Source organism: Eretmochelys imbricata, chromosome 2, assembly GCF_965152235.1.
Source record: "Eretmochelys imbricata isolate rEreImb1 chromosome 2, rEreImb1.hap1, whole genome shotgun sequence".
Classification (NCBI taxonomy): Eukaryota; Metazoa; Chordata; order Testudines; family Cheloniidae; genus Eretmochelys; species Eretmochelys imbricata.
Genome location: NC_135573.1, coordinates 168,976,434 through 168,992,170, shown reverse-complemented (window position 1 = coordinate 168,992,170; position 15,737 = coordinate 168,976,434). Strand labels below are relative to the sequence as shown.

General features: G+C 41.8%; 1 protein-coding gene across 1 annotated transcript in view; it reads right to left on the bottom strand.

The window, feature by feature from the left end:
* The window catches only part of TNS3 (tensin 3), a 152,166-nt gene that overhangs the window by 73,812 nt on the left and 62,617 nt on the right, over positions 1–15,737 (bottom strand). The gene's annotated exons all lie outside the window — the stretch shown is intronic.

Sequence of the window (15,737 nt, the reverse complement as noted above, 5' to 3'; positions counted from 1 at the left end):
TGCTAAATGACAAATACCATGTTTTGACAATATTAAAAGCATTGAGCCTCAAGCTATGGAAACATAGCCAGGGACATGAAAATACTATGGTCTGAGCCTTACATTTCAGAAGTTTAGTCAATTTTTTGTAAAGTTATTATCTTTAGTAATCTAACCTTCCACTCCCTGAAAGGAAATAGGTTTCAGAGTGGTAGCCATGTTAGCCTGTATCAGCAAAAACGAGGAGTTCTTGTGGCACCTTAGAGACTAACACGTTTATTTGGGCATAAGCTTTTGTGTGCTAGAATCCACTTCATCAGATGCACGGAGTGGAAAATACAGGAGCAGGTATAAATCCATGAAAAGATGGGAGTTGCCTTACCAAGTGTGAGGTCAGTCTAACGAGACAATTCAATAAACAGTAGGATACCAAGGGAGGAAAAATAACTTTTGTAGTGGTAATGAGAGTGGCCCATTTCAAACAGTTGACAAAACCTAAACCTAGATTTCCCCCATACTCATTTCCCCCTACTGTTACTCACACCTTCTTGCCAACTGTTTGAAATGGGCCACTCTCATTATCACTACAACTCCAAGAGAAACTCTATAAACTCATTCCCCAAGAACCCACCCCAGGGACGTTCGACATGCTTCCTAAAATACAAAAATAAGGGAACCTAGGCAGACCCATCATATCTGGTCACAACACTCTTACTGAAGGAATATCGGGATTCATAAAAACCATCCTCAAACCACTAACGCACAAAGGGCCAGCTTCCTCCAGGACACAACCGACTTTGTCAGCAAACTCCACATTAATAACCTCCCTCAGAACACCATCCTTCCCACCATGGATTTCACTTCCCCATATACCAACATCCCTCACAATTATGGTATTGCTGCCTATCTCAAATATTTACAAGACAATGGACAGCCCTCATATATCAACCCCAAACACATTGCCAACTCATTCATTCCATTCTCCCCAATAACAATTTTACATTCAACAACAAACACTTTGTCCAAACCATGGGAACAGCCCTGAGTACTAGGAGGGCTCCCCAATATGACAACCTCTTCAATTGGCCACCTTGAAGAAGAATTTCTGGACAAATGCACTATGAAGCCAATTATATACTGAGCTACATCAATGATATTTTCATCTTCTGGACAGATGAGTTAATCTCCCTGATAGATTTCCACCACAACATTAACAATCACCACGCGTCCATTAAACTCTCACTGGAACACTCTCACACTAGCATCAACTCCCCGGCTCCATTTTTTAAAAAATCATTTATCCACGTGCAACAGTTTCAACAGGGGAGATTGAAGGAACCCCACAGCAGCATATCCCACAGCCCAGGGTTTAGGGCACTCATTTGAGAGGTGGCACATCCATGTCCAAATCCCTTCTCAGGCAGGGGGGGTGCTTGTGCTGGGTGTTGTCCTAAAACCCAGGTGAGGACCCTAGCTACTGCTACTGGCCTGCTGACCCTGGTCCTCCAGCACAGCCTCATCTACTTCCCCTGGAAAAAATTCCTGGGTCCTAAAAGGCAAAATTTGGGTGAATAAAAATTGGTAGAATCTAAACACTGGTTTTTCAAATCCCTGAGGATCTTTCAGGGAAAAATCAGTAACATGGATAAGAGTATCAGCATTTGGTCCCAAGCATTTGGCTTAGTATTTATTTGCCTATATCTTTCATCTGAGGATCTGAATTCTTACAACAGAATGTGAGGTATATACCACATCACTTTTTATTATTCTCATTACATAGATGGGCAAACTGTGGCATGGATAGGTTAAACACTTGTCAAGGTGTCACACTGACAAGTCAATGGCAGAGCCAGAAATAGAAGCCAGGAGCCCTGGCTCCCAGTCCTCTACTCTACTTATTAAATCATAACTAGCACTCTCTAAACTGAGAAGATTTCCATATGAAATCTTTCCCTTCTATCGTGCTAGCATAAAACAGCCTCCTTTAAAGGACAATCCAGTATTCCCACACACATTTTGAATTTGTACATATTTTCTTCCATATTTTAATATCTTAGTACACCTATTCATGAAGTGCCTATGAAACTGGGTATATTTGATATAGTTTAAATTAAGAGAAAACCATTTTTTTCACAAAAGAGGCTGCTATACCCCATGAAATCACCAATCACATCCACACCTACCCATATATAGCAAGACAGAGATAGAACACACCAAACTTGTGATACAGAAGAAAGAAATCTTGACCTGTAGACTAAATATCAAGAGATTCCAGAATCTGTGTTCATGAAAAGTCTGGACAAAACTATGCAATGTGCATTACACATTAGAAAGAGTCCAGACTGACACGTGTACTGTAAACCTGACATTTAGAGGACTCCCAACCTGGCTTTTCTTTTTGTATCTGCAGATAACTACAGGAATAATGTTGAACACAAAAAGAATTTTGAATACAAAGCAGTTCTTCAAAGCTTTCCTTCTACTTTTTAATTTGAAATACTGGATTCTCATTACACAGGAACAAAATAAGGCGGCTGTATCAGATGTACGAAAAAGAAATTAAATTGGTTAAACAGACTTTGTTCTGCTTCCATAGCCAAAATTTGGAGTTTTAAACTGCATTTTCTAACATGTTTCAGAGTAACAGCTGTGTTAATCTGTATTCGCAAAAAGAAAAGGAGTACTTGTGGCACCTTAGAGACTAACCAATTTATTTGAGCATAAGCTTTCGTGAGCTACAGCTCACTTCATCGGATGCATATTGTGGAAAGTGTAGAAGATCTTTTTATACACACAAAGCATGAAAAAATACCTCCCCCCACCCCACTCTCCTGCTGGTAATAGCTTATCTAAAGTGATCACTCTCCTTACAATGTACATGATAATCAAGTTGGGCCATTTCCAGCACAAATCCAGGGTTTAACAAGAACATCTGAGGGGGGAAGCGGGGGTAGGAAAAAACAAGGGGAAATAGCCACTCCCAGTCTCTATTCAAGCCTAAGTTAATTGTATCCAATTTGCAAATGAATTCCAATTCAACAGTCTCTCGCTGGAGTCTGGATTTGAAGTTTTTTTGTTGTAATATCACAACTTTCAGGTCTGTAATCGCATGACCAGAAGAAATTGAAGTGTTCTCCGACTGGTTTATGAATGTTATAATTCTTGACATCTGATTTGTGTCCATTTATTCTTTTACGTAGAGACTGTCCAGTTTGACCAATGTACATGGCAGAGGGGCATTGCTGGCACATGATGGCATAAATCACATTGGTGGATGTGCAGGTGAACGAGCCTCTGATAGTGTGGCTGATGTTATTAGGCCCTGTGATGGTGTCCCCTGAATAGATATGTGGGCACAGTTGGCAACGGGCTTTGTTGCAAGGATAGGTTCCTGGGTTAGTGGTTCTGTTGTGTGGTATGTGGTTGCTGATGAGTATTTGCTTCAGGTTGGGGGGCTGTCTGTAGGCAAGGACTGGCCTGTCTCCCAAGATTTGAGAGGATGTTGGGTCATCCTTCAGGGTAGGTTGTAGGTCCTTAATAATGCGTTGGAGGGGTTTTAGTTGGGGGCTGAAGGTGACAGCTAGTGGCGTTCTGTTATTTTCTTTGTTAGGCCTGTCCTGTAGTAGGTGACTTCTGGGAACTCTTCTGGCTCTATCAATCTGTTTCTTCACTTCTGCAGGTGGGTACTGTAGTTGTAAGAATGCTTGATAGAGATCTTGTAGGTGTTTGTCTCTGTCTGAGGGGTTGGAGCAAATGCGGTTGTATCGCAGAGCTTGGCTGTAGACAATGGATCGTGTGGTGTGGTCAGGGTGAAAGCTGGAGGCATGTAGGTAGGAATAGAGGTCAGTAGGTTTCCGGTATAGGGTGATGTTTATGTGACCATCGTTTATTATTATTATTATTGGCCTAATAACATCAGCCACACTACCAGAGGCTCGTTCACCTGCACATCCACCAATGTGATATATGCCATCATGTGCCAGCAATGCCCCTCTGCCATGTACATTGGTCAAACTGGACAGTCTCTACGTAAAAGAATAAATGGACACAAATCAGATGTCAAGAATTATAACATTCATAAACCAGTTGGAGAACACTTCAATTTCTTCTGGTCACGCGATTACAGACATGAAAGTTGCGATATTACAACAAAAAAACTTCAAATCCAGACTCCAGCGAGAGACTGTTGAATAGGAATTCATTTGCAAATTGGATACAATTAACTTAGGCCTAAATAGAGACTGGGAGTGGCTAAGTCATTATGCAAGGTAACCTATTTCCCCTTGTTTTTTCCTGCCCCCCCCCCACAAGACGTTCTTGTTAAACCCTGGATTTGTGCTGGAAATGGCCCACCTTGATTATCATACACATTGTAAGGAGAGTGGTCACTTTAGATAAGCTATTACCAACAGGAGAGTGGGTTTGTGTCTGTGTGCGTGTGTGTGTGGGGTGTGGGGGGGGGACCTGGATTTGTGCTGGAAATGGCCCAACTTGATTATCATGCACATTGTAAGGAGAGTGATCACTTTAGATAAGCTATTACCAGCAGGAGAGTGGGGTGGGGGGAGTATTTTTTCATGCTTTGTGTGTATAAAAAGATCTTCTACACTTTCCACAGTATGCATCCGACGAAGTGAGCTGTAGCTCACGAAAGCTGATGCTCAAATAAATTGGTTAGTCTCTAAGGTGCCACAAGTACTCCTTTTCTTTTTATTTTCTAACATGTAATCACTTAGTCCTACAATTCATTTTAGTGTCCACGTGATTGATCTTATAATGATCAGCTGCTAGAAAAAGCAAGGTGTTTAAGCTGAGATATGTGCAACATACTGTATTTACTGGATGTTCTGCTTTTTCTGAACACAAAGTTATACCTACTGTTTGAAATGCAGAGATGAAAGCAGTTCAATTTTCAGACCTGGCCTTTAGCCAACAGCAAATCAGTTTTTACAAAGCTAAACAACATTAGAAGGCTTATAAGAGCAGTAAGAACTTACAGTGGAACCATGCAGGTAAAGCTTTCACTTCCAAACTGTAAGAACTAATGCATTTATTCCCAAAAGTAATTCTAAACAGAAGGCAGCTTTACATCAGTTTCAATCCTTAATGAGAAAATCACAATGGTTATTACGTCGAAGTACAACGTTCGAAACATACTTGGCTGGATTGTGCTATAGGCCAATATGTGGGGGTATTAGCACTTCATAGAAAGGTACTTTTGTGTAATTTTAAAGTAAACGGCAAGGTGAACAGAGCTTATGTGCATGTGGTGTTGGTTTATTCTAAATCAAAAGAATAAATATATGAAGTCCATGGTCCCAGGCACAAATGGGATGTAACGGATTACTTCTTTGGACAAGATACTCATTCAGCACACAAAAATAATGTGCTGCTTGCATATTGGACAAATGTGTGATGGGCGGTATTATTAAAATGTCAGGGTGGCAGACGGATTTTGGGATTTAAATATAGTAAACTAGGATTAGTAAAAATTAAAACGGATGACTTCTTTCTGATGGAGCTCAGGAAGCCTTGCCCACTGTTTCAACAATGGGTTCATTCAGTACATTACTTTTATTTCTCAAGCAGTATTCCAAAAATAAGTCTCTTTGGAAATTTTAAATAATTTTAACACTGTCCTTTCACAACAGACAATGGTAATGTCTAACAGCTAAAAAAATTTTTTGGCAATAGTGAAACACAAATGAAAATTTATCTTGACATCTGTTTGACTACAATCAAGTAACAGAACTTCTCATGTGAGGTAGTATATCAAAAATCTAAGGTAGATAAATATCAGTTTACCACGTGCTCTGAAGTTCAAACACACACTCACACATTTTGGATGACATCCTCACCCCCATTCCAGCACCTATATGCCGAGTAAAAGGGACAAAACAGCATAAAGAGCCAAGGAGCCTCTCTACACAGGAAGCATGGAAGACAGCCATGTGGCTGCCTTCTGAGACCCCCTCACAAGCCCTGGCACAGAGAGATTATGTGGGCAGAAAGAGCATGTTGGGGGCACGGCTACACCATGTAGTACTACAGAAATTCCAGGCTATATGGCTGTCCAGAAAGGATGCCATAACTTAGGCCCACAGAACAATCTAAGATATGCTAGGGCCACTACCAGACTTTGGGGTGGGGGTCAGTCTAATGAAGGGCTTTTACTAACAGGTAAATACATTGTTTAACTGGAATTCTCTGTTTCTCTGCTCTCTGCCAGGCTTATCTGGGCTCACAGGAGATGGATGAATATTTGACTATGTCTTTGGTTAATTCTCCCCAACTCCCCCAACTTATTAAAATAATAATTGAACCAAAAGGAAGTGAAATCTCTCATTGACCCTTTTTGACTCCTGAACTCCAGGTTTTCCTGGGGCAAGTTTGAAGGAATGGCTTTGTTACTCATTGCGCCAGTGTGTTCAGACTCTATGGCTGGGTGTTGCAAGGTTTTTTGACTCTGTGGTATCATGCAGGACGCTGTGCGAAGAAGGGACAACATTCTTCAGACTGCATGCTGCCTCTAGCGTTGATTTCAACAACTGGGAAATGGAAAAACCACCTGCCATGACTGCAAGTCATAAAAAAGACTCTATTGGGGAATATTTTCAAGAAATTCCTGTGCCCCAGGGTAAGAGAGGTACATGTGAAAAATGTAAACAGCGCAACAAAAGAGATTGCAAGGCCTGGGTGTCAGAATAAACCAACAGTATGAAAAATGGTCCTCAGAAGGCAATGACTGTGAAGATGATGTGGACATGTGTGGATCAGTTAGTAAACTTATTTTTCTACCATTCTTATGGACTGCCTACTATGCGTGACTAAACAAGTACATGATCACTTAGATTATTGTCATACATTTGTGTTTTGTGTGGATTACTTCTGAATTTCAAAATATAATGGGCATGTTAGTTTGTTGTGGCAGCATTTAACAATTAAATTTTTATGGGTACTGCTGGACTTCTGAAGTGATTTTTTATTGCTCAGGATAATCAAACATCCGAGGTGAAGATTTCATGTTCAAAAGTAAAGTTTGATTAGGTATTTATGAATTTTAACATTTTAAAAACACCATTTTCACTCTCACGCTGTTTGGTATGTTGCCAGAAATAATGGTTTAAGCATATTTAGATCGATAACCCCTTTGATTTATTTAATTATTTTCCCCATAAAGCTGGGTTTGGAATAAATTATGTCCCTTAAACTGTGGTACAAACAGATACAGTAAGAGGAACCTTTCACTTACAATCTCACTTTTCTAAAGCAGTGCAACAAATAATATTCAGTGAGAGAGTGATTTTTTTCTGTCCATTTTGTTTCAGAGCCCAGCGTAGCCATAAGGAGTTATGACATCCATCATCTCAGCATCTACATCTGTCAGCTGCTGGTACCACAGTAGTGCGGCAACTAAATATACAATAGACAAGAAACTACCTTTTTAAAAAAAAAAAAGACTTTCTTCATGATTCAGTAAAACCACGGATGAGTTCGTAACCAGGATCAGCAAATTCCATCAAAACTCCGTCGATTAAAAGAAATTTTGGTTCATTTATGCAACAAATTTTCCCCTTTGTCTTGTTCAGAACGAACATTTGATGGCAATGGTTCATTCATTATGACCAGGCTATGCTCCAGCAGGCAGAGCAGACATTGCCAGAAGGTTGCTAGATATATTTTATGAGAAGGAAATGGAACAGCATGCAAAAAACATTAACAGGAAATTAGTTAATCTGAGTCTTGATAGCTGGAGCAATGTACACAATGATTCAGTGATGTGTACTTGTGTGACAACAGAAGATGGGGTTGTCTAACTTACAGTAACAACTGATACATGAAGAAATGCCCAGACAGCAGAATATTTAAAAGTAGTAGCAGTAAAGGTTATAACAACCTGTGAAAAAAAATTCAAGTGTCAAGTGTGTAGCTTTGTTAGAGATAATCCTGCAAATGTAGCAAAAGTGAGAAGATTATGATAATGAAGGGAACTTGAACTGTATATGTGTACAGTGCTCATCTGATGTAACTTTGAGCCAAACTTAAGTACAACTGCAGGAATAAAGGAAAATGTTGTTGATAGTGCAAAATACTTCAGAGTAACAACCACTTTGCTTCAGATTCACGAAAGAGAGCAAGAGGATTTCTCCCCCAAGCTGTACAATGGAATTCAGTGGTTGACTGTTTTAAGCTATCTGTCGAGAACAGGCCTATTCTGAGGACAACTTGTGAAGAAAATAGTGACGACATAGATGGAACGATCACAGCCAAAGTAGTCAACATGGGACTAAAGAGAAATGCCGAATATCTACTGATTATACTGAAACCTATTTCCGTCACCTTGGACACCCTCCAAAAGGATTGCTGCTGTATTACTGCTGCTGTTGAAATTTGGAAAGAACTTGAAAAGCCACAGAAGAAAAAAATACTGAACAACCAAGTTAAATTGTAGGCATAAAGAAGTGGATGGATCAAGTCCTTATTCCACCTAATTTTCTTGCCAATATTTTCAAGCGAAAGTAGATGCCTAACTACTGAAGAAGAAGATGCTGCTATGACATGGGCATCTAATAATTACACATCAATAATGCCAACCATAAAAGATTTCAGGGCTGAGGGTGAACCATTCAAGCAGTACAAGTTTGATGATGATATTTTAAAGAAAGTCACACCACTGAACTGGTGGAAGTCACTAGCTGAACACCTGGAACCAGAACCTGTTGAAGTGCTAAGCCAGCTTTTCACAGCAATAGCCTCTTCTGCATGCACAGAAAGAATATTTTCTTCATTTGGACTAACTCAAAGTTGAGAAATCGATTGGGAGTTGACAAAGCGGGAAAACTTGTCTTTCTCCTCTAGTACATCAATGGTGGGTAACCTGTGGCCCATCAAGGTAATCCACTGGCGGGTGACCGGACAGTTTGTTTACATTTGCATGGCTGCCTGCAGCTCCCAGTAGCCACGGTTCGCTGTTCCCAGCCAATAGAAGCTGCAGGAAGCGGCAGCCCCGCTGACCACCAGTTTCAAGATCTAATTTTGAGTTTTGTCTGCTGTAGGGGTAGATTTACCGCTGTCGGCACAAGAGCTATGCTGCCAGGCAGCTGCTGCTCCACACACCCGGAGAAGGAGAGGTCACAGTAACTGCCTCCACATCAACCTTCTTCCACAGTGCTCTTTCTACAGTGGATGGCCCTGTGCACCCCGGTTGTGCCAAACGATAATAGTCCATTATTAACCTGGAATAGACTCCCAAAGTCTAAAGACTTCACTATCGTCTTTAGACATTAGGAGTCTATTCCCTCCTCTATCTGTGCAATCACAGTAACTCATCATTAATATAAATGAGAGTTACTCATGCATACTGAGAACAGACCTCTTTGTTTCAAGTAAGATTGAAAGGATCAAGCCATTAACATATTCATTGCTTGAACACAAAAATCTCCAGATTTACAGTCAGAGAGAAATATCATCTCAAGCATGGATTAATCAGGACTGACTGTAGAAGAGCACATTGCACTGTATCTGTGAAATATGTATATAGGTGTGTTAATCTTTCTAAAACATAACAGTTTACACCAGGGGTGGGCAAACTATGGCCCAGGGGCTGCATCTGGCCCTTCAGATGTTTTAATTTGGCCCTCGAGTTCCTGCCGAGGAGCAGGGCCAGTGCTTGTCCTGCTCTGGCACTCCAGCCTGGGAGCAGGGTCAAGGGCTTGCCCCGCTCCACACAGCTCCCAGAAACAGTGGCATGTCCCCCCTCCAGCTCCAATGCGTAGGGGCAGCCAAGGGGTTCCACATGCTGCCCCCGCCCCAAGCGCTGCACCCATTGGCCAGGAACTGTGGCCAATGGGAGCTGCAGGGATGGTGCCTGCAGACTGGGCAGTGTGCAAAGGCGCCTGGCTCTGCTTCCGCATAGGAGCCGGACGGGGGGGGGCACATGCTGCTTCCTCCGGGAGCTTCTTGAGGTAAGCACCAGCCAGAACCTGCACCCCTGACCTCCTCCCGTGCCCCAACCCCCGCCCCAGCCTTGATCACCCTCCCGCCCTCCAAACCCCTCGGTCCCAGCCCAGAGCAACCTCCTGCACTCCCAACCCCTCATCCCCAGCCCCACCCCAGAGCTCACATGCCCAGCTGGACCTCCCCACCACTGCACCCCAACCCTCTGCCCCAGCCCGGAGCTCCCTCCCGCACCCTGAACTCCTCATTTCTGGCCCCATCCCAGAGCCCGCACCCCCAGCCAGAGCTCTCCCACCCTCCTACAACCCAACCCCCAATTTCACCAGCATTCATTGCCCACCATACAATTTCCCTACCCAGATGTGGCCCTTGGGACAAAAAGTTTGCCCACCCCTGGTTTATACCATAGCCAGAAATTTTTTTTCTGTTTGCACTTATAAAAATACCTTTAGCACAGTTCATAATGATTTGCAAGTCAAACTATTCTTTCTTATTCTATGCCAAGACTCTGTAGACAAGGATTTGACTCCCAGTAATTCACTAATGTGAAATGTACCAGGACCAATTTTCTCCATACGCTGGATGTGTCACAGTGGCTAGTAAACACATATACAATCCTGGAATTTCTGTGTTACTAACAAATTTAATCAGAGGAATGCTTATCCACCTATAACAGACTGTACAGTGGTTGCCATTTAAGTCAACGTTTATGATCAGTTAGCACACAGTTATATGAGAGACACCACAATTATGATAGTATATTAAGTAGTACAAGTGGATTCTACTTTCCTGTATCTAGAAAAGAAAATTAATGGGCTAACACAGATAGCACTGTGTTAACGATTGATACATGCTGATTATTTTTTTTAATTATAACTACTGCAATCTCTAAAATCTCTTTACCTTACGAGAGTTAATGTGCGGTCTTATTTAGTTGTGTTGATCTTTAAGGAGTAAATTAATAACCAATATTTGCATAGTAACATACTAATTCTGATCTTACACCAAATGTAAATATATAGTAACTCAGTTGAAGTCAATGGAGTTCAACCATTGTAAATTAGGTCAGAATCAGGCACCAACATTAGTCTATGGGATGTACAGTATCTCAGTGCTTGTATGGTAATATCCACACCCATACAGAAATCCGTTGACATCATATTTGGACATGCCACATTCTCCTGTCACTTTGCAAAGCCTTTCAGATGGGCCAAGCTGCTTTTCCATTACACATGTCAGAGTAGAAGGGAACATTTGGAATAGCTCAAGAAGTTATTTAAAAAAAATACAGATATGTGAAAGGATTTCTCTCTCTCTACTGTAATAAATACACTGTAACAGGATTTATGACACGAGGATTTGGATTACCTTCAAAGCTATGTTTTTCCATTATCCAAAGGCCTCTGAAGATGTTCCAGACACAGGTAACCAGATGATTAGCTCTTTATTATTATTCAGTTTGCATCTAGGTTTTTGTTTTTGAGGGGAGGATCTGTTCTGACAATTCAATAGTACACCATGCTTTTCTCTGCTGTCGCCACCCATTGTTTTCTTTAGTTTAAACTTAAATTTTCTATTCAATTAGCTGCCTCACCTCTCTAGGGCTTCTTTAGGCTTCTTCTAGGGATTCTGCCTTTGCAGAACCAAACTAAGCAAAAGTTCCCTGGGAGAGCAAGAAGTCATACTCCTCCACTCGTTACACAGGGCAGGCCCACACTGATCAGTAAAGGCTGACTCTATGAAGCGTGCTCAGAGAAAGCAATAACCCATATATGGGGGAAACTGTTACAACTACATTGACAGCTGCTCTGTAACATCCACCCTTAAAAGGGAGTGCAATATACTTGTTTTTTCTTCATACCTGCCTACACATGGTGACAGGCACAGAAATCTCTCTCAAACATGGTGATCAAACCCAGCTATTGCATTCTTTTCCCTGGAAGCTGACTGCAGCTCAGAGACATATGCTCTGTCTGTTTTGTCAATTAGTTCTTAAATCATTGAAGTAGAAGAAACCATAACATCTTACAAGAGATATGGAGTGAGTCAAGTAAGAGGTGAACAAGAGTTTGCTTTTAATTTGGCTGAATATAGCTAGTGAACAAAGAAGTTAAATTTCTGTAAAGCAGTTTGTATGTGCGCAAAAGAGAGTACATGTGTCCAGGGGTACATGTATGAGAGACAAAGTACTCCAGGACAAATAAGTGAGAGAGTGAGTGTGTGTCAGTCCATGAGTGTGTGAAAGTGAATTTAGAGAAGTGTGTGTGTGTGCAGGTCAGCCCCCCCATCCAAGATCACATTCATCTTCACTTGCTCTTCGACACACGCATTCTCTTTTTCATGCACGCTTCGCACCTGCTTCTCATACACATGCCAGACCCACCACTCACTTACTCTTCAACCCCCGCCAACTCAGTCACACATAGCCCAACTCTACGGACTCACCCCTGCACCTGCTGAGTCACTGCATATTCTCAGTGAGTCATCCTTCCAGACTTCCAGTCAACCTCACTCAGTCACCATTCAGTCCTGACTTGTCAATTCTCTCCATCCCAAATCAATCACATCTATTTCCTCTCCTCCTGTCTCTCCAGATTTGTCTGCTAGGAATTTGGAGGGAAATATTGGAGCCTGGAAGGGGGCAGGATACAACAGCAGTACTGAACCTGGACTCAGACAAGATGACAGCAAGGAAGGAACAGGCCTGCATCAGTGTACTGTGAGCATGGAGAAATCACTGATCTTCATTCCCCTCCACCCGCATGAGCCTAGGCTAGTGGGAATCAGAAACAATCAGAAACTTGGGGCCCATGCAGCTTGTTCTGCTGAAGTATAGTGAGCGGTGCTCTCCCTACAGCCCAGCCCTGAGCTCCCTTCTGCACCCAAACTCCCATCCCCTCCTGCACCCCAACCCCCCGGCCCCAGCCCTGAGCTCCCTTCTGCACCCAAACTCTCTCCCGGACCCTGCACCCCACACCCCCTCCTGCACCGCAACTCCCTGCCCCATCCCTGAGCCTCCTCCTGCACCCAAACTCCCTTCCAGAGCCCGCACCCCAACACCCTACCCAGCCTGGTGAAAATGAGCGAGTGAGCAAGGATGGGGGAGAGCGAGCAATGGAGGGAGGGGGATGGAGTGAGTGGGGACTGGGCCTCGGAGAAGGGGCAAGGTAGGGGGTGAGGAAAGGATGTTCGGTTTTCTGAAATTGGAAAGTTGGCAACCCTAGCTCTACAGAACAGTTGCGATCAGCTGGGATGCTAAGGTGAGGCTCCCTAACCTGAGGACTGGGGGCAATGCAATTCTTGTTCCAAAAAACAGCATTCACTGACATTCAGGACATGCTGCAAGGAGTATTTACTCAGGCTTTGGCTGAGATGGTTATTTGCAGGAGTTGTGTTTGGCAGGACTTTTGTTTGCATTCCGATAATGTATTCTTTTGTTTGTATTGTACACGTACCTACATTTACAACAGATATATATGGGGGAAGAGGGAGAAAAACCAAGTGTCTATTCAAGGAGAGGTCAGGCATAGACACGCACCCAAATTATTCATGCTGCTTATATTACAACAAAAAAACTTCAAAACCAGACTCCAGTGAGAGACTGTTGAATTGGAATTCATTTGCAAATTGGATACAATTAACTTAGGCTTGAATAGAGACTGGGAGTGGCTAAGTCATTATGCAAGGTAACCTATTTCCCCTTGTTCTTTCCTACCCCCCCCCCAGACGTTCTTGTTAAACCCTGGATTTGTGCTGAAAATGGCCCACCTTGATTATCATACAGATTGTAAGGAGAGTGATCATTTTAGATAAGCTATTACCAGCAGGAGAGTGGGGTGGGGGGAGAGAAAACCTTTTGTCGTGGTAAACACCCATTTTTTCATGCTTTGGGTGTATAAAAAGATCTTCTATACTTTCCACAGTATGAATCCGATGAAGTGAGCTGTAGCTCATGAAAGCTTATGCTCAAATAAATTGGTTAGTCTCTAAGGTGCCACAAGTACTCCTTTTCTTCTTTCAAAGAGAATTAGAAAGTCAGGAATTGTGAAAGGTTGGTGTAGCTGATCCTGTGCAATTAGAAAAAAAATTTCACACCATGCTCCCTCCCTGAAACAAACAACAAAACAGATACACCAAAGCTATTCAGTATTTGACTATTCTGTTTACAGTCTGTGAAGGTGTTGAACACATAACAGAACTGTGAACAAAATGCTAGCGGATACTCTTAAATGTGTCAAATCACATGAACACATATTATTTCTTTTGGGGTATAGGTTGAGGTTACAGAAGGAAACAGATGAATGCCAAGAACAGCTGAATTGTAATAACAATTAGCACTTATGCACAACTTTAAATGGGATTCTTTCAGTTTATAAATTGTGCTTACTAGAACACTCTTATACAAACTGATTAAATGCTCATTTAAATCATCATAGGAGAGCCTTTTCATTGGCGTGCTTGGGAAGTGGATTACAGCCGCAGTACATATAACTATATGTTCACAGCACAGTATAATACAAACATCCAATGAGGATGTACAATACATGGTGAGGTAGCTTAAAAAATGCATTCTTCATTTAGATGAGGCAGAGAAAAATGACTCGCATGCATGTTAGTGAGGTAAAGCCATGATTATGAGTTTTCTGACTCCTATCACTGTGCTCATTCCACTAGCCATATTCTCTCTTTGTAACTACCGCCCAGTGTGATTTCTATAAACATATAGTAACCACTGTGTCACATATTCACCCTTAAACTTTTCATCTTCCTTCATTGCATGAACTTTCAGAACATGTCCCACCAAAGACTTCACTTCCCCCAAGTACAACCTGGAGTGGGCAAAACACTTTTCTGGCTTCATAAATGTGACGCAGCGATGATGACTCCTTTTTCCTTTTTGACAGTACTAGAAGTCATGGGCAAAAAACAAACAATTCTTCTAGGCACAAATGTTTCACCTAAGGATAAGAATGGGTGGCTTATTTTATGCTACTCTCTTTTCCCCTTCACTGGCTCCACCGAACGTCAAAGAACAGAGTAGTTTCTAGTGCGCAAAACTCACTTTTAATTTATGCCACCGAACTAAGCATTTAAAGATTCAAGTCAATTACAGACAAATGCATTTCAGTCTAAGATATTCCCCAAAATTATGTGTTGAAATCCAGCTCAAGTTGCTCAAGTAAATTTTCCACCAGCACAACCTTAAAAAAGCCAAGAAATCCCTAGTCTTCAGCCAGCCCTTGTAACGTGCAACCGTGACTTCATCTCCTCCACGTTACCTCATCAACATCCTCCCCATACGAAACAAATACCTCTGCCCTCCACGCCCACACAAAACATGTAACCCTGAACTGCAACTATGTGGAGTTCCATGGTCATTTTTCTAATTGTTCGGAATACCAGACTGGGCTTAAACTAAAGTAGACGATTAATTAGTGTGTATGGTGTAGATTTTTAATTGATGTTTACATATTTAAGTATTGTGTTAACAGAAGGAATTAGTTGGTTATTAAATAGAAATAGGCTGTGACAGTGTTTATCATTTTGCAAAGTTGTTTATTCTAGTACTGTTATTCAAGTGATATCATGAGGAAAGGGGTTGTAGTTTGTTCTTTCAGGAATTGGTGTTTGTGGTCAGGTTAAGGTGAAAACCAGAGGTAATGCGTGGGGTTGTTAAACTACTGGAAACCCAAAGGAAAAAAAACAGCAAAATTTCAAAAAGGGAGCATTTTAAAATATTTTATCTGCAAAAGTTAGTAGGTTATTTTAATGAAAATATTCATAGGAAGTTCAGTTGTGCC